Consider the following 6095-nt stretch of genomic DNA (forward strand, 5'->3'; position numbering starts at 1 on the left):
ATCACGTTGGTTCTCATTCTAAAAGCATATGCGAGAATGAAAATATATGTTGTTCTCAAGAAAATTTGAGAAACATGACAAAGCAAAATTTTGTTGTTTCTTCATTATGTTAAAAAAAATTAACATTTGACAAAACCAATTCCATCAACTGAATATGCTGAATTTTTGGGAACAGTAACTTCAATTTCTCTGAAGGGATTGTCAAAAAATTGTAATTTACTTTATTAAGTAAAACTAATTTCTCATTTTGCAAACATATTTACTTACACCTAGGGTCAACTATCTTAATAGATAAATGTTGCAATAATGATCAAAATGGCTCAGGTTATTTCCCAGGTAACAGAGCTGGGAACTGAGGCAACAGAGATGTGGGCTGAATAATTAGGGAAGAAATGTGTGAGTTGGAAAACGGCCCTCAATATATATAGTTTGTTGGTGGAGACAGTAAGATTGGATGGGCTGTGGTGCATTGTTCTGTGTATTTATGGTTCTAAATGCAGATCTAAGGAGGCGAGACTCAGATCTGGAAGATTGAATTTGTACAATTTCCCTGCAACACCATTGACTCTGAGTCTGGATCACAGGAACTAACTCATTGTGACATGTGGTTATTAGGAGATGAGAAAATGTTAATGAATCTGCACTCATGATCTATGTCATGCAATCATTGACAGCATTCCTTTGATAAATGTAGAATTTAAAATTCACAAAGATTATCATAAAGGTTTATTCTAACACTTTTGAATTGCTATAATGGGTTTGTAGAAAAAAGATGATGAAAATGCATTTTAAAAATCATTTCCTCTAAAAGAGTGACAACAATCTCTTTAAATAGTGCAACTGATGGCAGTTAATATCATGTGAAAATAAAAATATGTTATGCACAATGTGTGTACTATTAATATTTGCATCACGACTGTGGCAATTCAGATTTCTCTCGCTAAAGGTCAAATTTCTAATGCATGTTTCCAGCCAAGTACAACTTCTTTTGCTTTGCAAAAAGTCACTTTTTAACTACAGTTCATCTGAAAATAATGCTAACAATAAATAAGATGCAAAATTCTTTGTTACTTATATTGTTGGATTTATTTTCTATGGGCATACAAACTGTGACCATGGCCAAAGCATAGATGCCAAATTATAATTTATGCATATTGAATGTGCTTCATTAAAATGCTCCTCTCGAGTACAGATCCACCTGAATTTCCATAAAGAATAAAAATGATACTCACTGCTTTTAAGTTGAAAGTAACACACTAAAGTTGGGGAACCAGCCAATTTTTTGAGGACATTGAACTACTAGTTTGATTGAAACTTTCTGTTAATTGCTTTCGTTATGAGGTCACAAAAAATTTAACGAACGTTACATTTCCCTGAAGTTTGGCATTACACTGATTTCTGTTTTGAAAACAAGCAATTGTATTGAAATCAAAGTTCTACATATTTTTATCTTTGATTAGTCTTCTATTTATTAATTTAACTTATGAGTGAATTTGCAATATGTCTTCAATATTTGTTCCACTAGCCCATATTTTACAGTCAATCGCAAATGAATTGTGTTAACCATCCATTAAGTTTTTTGTTATCGACAGAGTTTTGGTAGCTTTTATATGGAACTTGCAGTAATTAGGAAGGCAAAACAAAGCATCATGCTCGATGCATGATTTGGAACCTGTATTAACAGAGCAAATGATAACTGATCTCTTCAGCCAATCAGTTTAAGGATTCCTTATTGCCTCAGTGATCCCCATTCTAGCTCCACCACCCCCTCTTTCCTTGAAATGTGCTATCAGCCAAGAGTCATGTGGTAGCATTCTTGCCTCTACCATCAGAAGGTTATTTTTCAAGACTTATGCACCAAAAAAACTTAAGTTTGACATTCTAGTGTGTTGCTCAGAGGGTGCTGTATTGTTTGAGATGATAATTTGTGGATTATGCGATAAATCAAATAGCCAAAGTTAATGAAGAATAAAGTTGATATTATAATGTGGGAAACTTGGCAGCTAAATTGTGCACAGTAAGCCCTCCACAGAAAGCAAAGTGGAGCAAATAATATATCTTGGTAATGTTGGTTGAGGAATTGACATTGACAATTACAATGAGGAGAAGACCATGTTTCTCTCTGGTTACTCAGGTAGATATATTTCAAAATGCAGAAGAAGTCTCACCAGATTTAATCATTTGAATTTAAATTCCCCAGCTACCACTGGAAGGTTCATACTCATGTGTTGGGATATTCATCTGGTAATTTAACCACTAAACTACCATATTCTCCTCAATATGCACAATTTAATCCAACAAATGGAGACACAAGAGAGACTGCAGATGCTGGAAATCTGGAGCAACACACAAAATGCTGGAGGAACTCAGCGGGTCAGGCAGCACCAACTGAGGGAAATAGAAAGTCCACGTTTCAGATCCAGACCCTTCATTGGGACTGGAAAGAAAGAGGGCAGATGGCCAGTATAAAAGGGTGGGGGAGGGGTGGAGCAAGAGCTGGCAAGTGATAGGTGGAATCCAGGTGAGGTGGAAAAGATTGGCAAGTGGGGGAGGGGGAGAGTGGGAATGATGCAAAAAGCTGGGAGGTGATAGTTGGAAGTGACAAAGGGCTGAAGATGATGGATTCTGATAGGAGAGGACAGAGGACAATGGAATAAAGGAAAGGAGGTGGGGAAGGGAATCAGAGGGAAGAATGTGTGGGTGATGGGCAGATCAAGAGGGTGGTTGAGGGAAAGAGAAGTGGTGAAGGGGCTGGTGGGATAAGGGAAAACAAAGGGAGGACAAAGAGGAGCAGTTAACGGAAGTTAGAGAAATCGATGTTCATGCCATCAGGTTGGAGACTACCAAGGCAGAATATGAGGTGTTGTTCCTCTAGTCTGCATCTAGCCTCAACCTGGCAGTAGAGGAGGCCGTGAACAGACACATCAGCATGGGAATGAGAAGTGGAATTAAAATGTCTGGCCACCGGGAGATCCTGGCCGTTGCAGAGTGCAATCTTCTTCATGGCAAGGTAGTAATTAATATTTTTTAAAAGTAAAAAGCCCAGATATATGGTCCTACATTCTAACCTGAAATGAAAAAGTAAATAACTGTAGTTCCAAATAATGTTACCAGATCCTGTGTCACCCTGCCTATCGTTACATTGTATGTTAAAAGAGAGTTGCCAATCTAATTGAACCTCTACAACTATTAAAAATATTGAAAATTAGTATTAAAAGTTCTCAAGAGGTCCATTTTCAATTCTGACTTTCCACAGGATATTGCCCTTGATGCAAAATCCAAGCCTTTTAAGACCATATCATATGGATGGTCTCAGACATCTTATGAGTAATGAGATTACTAACTTCATTCTTTATTTACATGACCAGTTTTGCATCAGTGAAGATATGAAGCAACTTAACATTGGCACCAGCAACAATAATTTGAAAGGTAACAAAGATAAACCAAGGAAATGTTGGAAAAACACAAGTCTTCTCAGGAAAAAGTAAAGAGTCATTCTAGGTTTTCCAATTCTACCCATCTATTGTGGCACCATGAGTGCCACACTGGAAGAAATTTTGCCCAGTGAGAACTCCGTTAACTTTGGCAAGTGACCAATTTTGCAACTTTAACGTGACAATTAATTGAGGATTATGCCATGACATTTTGGCAGTTGATTGGCAGTCAGGGAGGAATGACATTATAATGGCACACATCCTATATCTTCTCATTTTTCCTGAGTAGCTTCCGCTGGTGTCCGTGCTGGTATGAAGTGAGCATCCATAGTTGGTGAATACTGCCATAAAGGTGATATGTGGAACTGCATTCAGAGGGAGATGAGCTACAGTTGGAGGATGAATCCATCCAGTCTGTCAACTTGAGAAAGAATGTTTGGCCCAAGCTGACTGACTGAGGAATGTTTGTACACAGCACCTGTGATCTAAGTTAGAGATTTGTAGGTTGTTAATAATTTGGTTGATCTAAGAGTAGTGTAAGTGATTTGCAATAATGGTAGCATCTATCAGAAATGATCTTGGTAAAGTTATTTAATTAAAGTTATTAATAATCCACCTTGTAAATGGCAAGGTCAAAATCCTATAAAAGACAGGGAAGGGTTGGAAGATTCAGTTCCTACAGGGCCTTGGTGTTTTTCAGCTGATTGGTGGTCTTTTCAGCCTCTTGCCTGGCTGGTGTAGTACTGCCCTAGTGGCAGATAGTGTGCTGTGGGATGGAGTCAAGGACGCTTGCATAAAAAAACTGAACCTTGGTTGAGGAGCTCTTTGAAGTGCTTTTCCAGTGAGCACTTACTGCCTCCCTGTCCCTGCTGAGCTCTCTTCTGTTCTTGGCTCTCAGTGGGGTGTTTGGGTCATAGTTGGTCTTGATGGATGCCATAATTAAGTGACATGTTTTTAATTTGGACATTAGTATTCGGGTGTTTGTAGATCTTCTTTCTACCCCTTGAATTTTGATAATGCCTTCTGTCCAAGAACATTGTTGTTAGCTTTGTTAGCATTATTTGCTTTGGTTTTCTGGTTATTCTCATCAAACCAACCTCAGTATTTGCTATTAGAGAAATCAAGAGTCTCTCCACCGATTTCAAGGCAGCTCAGGCACTGTGGATACTCTGTGCCTCCTGTGATTGGGAATTGTGTGATTGTCTATAAGACATGGATTGAGCAGAACTTTCTTTTTGGAGTCATTGAGTCTTTTGATATTGATATTCCTGCAGTGGCATTTGTGTTGCTCTGACTATTTAGGGTATTGGATTAATGGAGATGACGGAATGGATTAAGCATGAGTAGTCCAGCAGTTGTCGTCTTCCACTGTAGTGCGGGTAACACAGACGTCCTTGTGATTCCTTGCTAGGATGATCATGTAAACTAACAGATGCCAATGTTTTGATCTTGGAACCTTGTCCTTGTTTCTTTGATGAAACAAGGTGTTGGGTATGGCAGGACCATGCTCTAAGCATTTCATTAGGACAAGGACTCAGTTGGATTTACCACCGATTACACTTTTCCAAAGATTTGTAATCTTCATTTTCCCCGATGCATTATTTCACTTTGCCTCCAGCAAGCTCCCTACTGGAATGGAGTTAATCTGCAGGACACTGTTGACAGGAAACTATTGATAGGAACATCTGATAGGAAACTGTTTAATGTTCATCACCTCCACTTCAGAATCAAGATGACTTGAACAATTAAGGTCCATGACAAGGTCATGATCAAAGTGAATTGCTTCCCATACCTTGGAACCCACCTCTGCGCAAGGATGAACATTGATTACGAAATCCAGTAGCACCTCCAGTGCACCAAGCACAATCTTCAGCTGCCTGTTAAAACGTCTGTCTGATAGCCAGGACATCAAGCTCAACACCATATGCACTATGCCATCAAGTAACAGTGATCCCTGGCCTCTTGTCTGCTTCAGAAATTTCTTACAGCAAGCACTTCATAGCATTGGAGAGATACCACTAACATTGCCTCCTCGCATTCTACCAAATCCACCGCCAAGATAGGCAAACCAATGTCAGCATTCTCTCCCAGGCTACTATCCTCAGGATCAATGCTCTAATCAAACTCAGACACCTCCAATGAATGAGCAATGTCATCTGCAGGCCCAAGCTCCCAAATCAGGAAATGGACGCCGAGTTCTCGCAATGGCAAGAGGCTAACTGGAGAACAGAAAACAAAGTGCCTTCAAGAGTCTTCTACAAAGTTTCCTTGAGGAAACGCCACAGCCTCATTGAATCAAAGGGATCCCTGGTTCAAAGTGATGGAGAAGCATCGAGGAGGGCGTGGAGAACTGTGTCTCCGGGCACCGGAGCACGTGGAAACCAAGGGCAAGCACAAGAAAGGGTCTGCGAGAACCTCATCAACCCCACCCCTCCCACCGCCCACCTGCCGTCAAGCCCAGCTGCAGATTCCCCAAAATACCCCGCAGCCACCCCAGAACCCACAGACCTGCAGCGAGAGCGGACTGTCCTCCACCCCAAGAACCAGATAAAACGAGCAGTGTGCAGTTCGGGTGCATCTTTATTCCACTCTACAATGGGCCGCAATTCAGTTTCGGGCCAGTATGATGCCCGGTAATACTTTACAGGATCTTTTTGAACT

Source organism: Pristis pectinata, chromosome 3, assembly GCF_009764475.1.
Source record: "Pristis pectinata isolate sPriPec2 chromosome 3, sPriPec2.1.pri, whole genome shotgun sequence".
Taxonomy (NCBI): domain Eukaryota; kingdom Metazoa; phylum Chordata; class Chondrichthyes; order Rhinopristiformes; family Pristidae; genus Pristis; species Pristis pectinata.